Raw genomic sequence first — 352 nt, 5'->3', positions numbered from 1 at the left:
ATGGTGAGGTAAATTGCATTTCTTTATGCGTGTGTCCTTTTAAACTTTTTGTTTATATAATAAATTATTTGATAAAGCTGTTGAGATAGCTATGACACTCACCTTGCCTGTTCTCCTTCTATGTATATGTGAGAATCAGCTATTAATTATTGTATTGGGCTACAAATACAAGGACTAAGATGTTAAATGTGTTAGGTTCTGCATTATTTATTTTGTGAACTTTTTTTCAGGTTTATTTGTAGGAATAAGTAGCTTGAAAAAATAAAAGATACTGAAAATTGATTATGTTTTGTTCTTATTACGTCATATTATTATCGTTGTCATCATTAGTTATCACTTGTTCACAATTGTA

At 28.4% G+C, this 352-nt stretch overlaps 1 protein-coding gene across 1 annotated transcript in view; it reads left to right on the top strand.

Moving 5' to 3' along the window:
• LOC119589512 (peroxiredoxin-2-like) overlaps positions 1-352 on the top strand; it is a 14,256-nt gene that overhangs the window by 6,450 nt on the left and 7,454 nt on the right. The window lies entirely within an intron of this gene.

Source organism: Penaeus monodon, chromosome 25, assembly GCF_015228065.2.
Source record: "Penaeus monodon isolate SGIC_2016 chromosome 25, NSTDA_Pmon_1, whole genome shotgun sequence".
In the NCBI taxonomy this organism is placed as follows: domain Eukaryota; kingdom Metazoa; phylum Arthropoda; class Malacostraca; order Decapoda; family Penaeidae; genus Penaeus; species Penaeus monodon.
The sequence above is the reverse complement of the archived record's forward strand: the minus strand, read 5'-3'. Positions and strand labels throughout refer to the sequence as shown.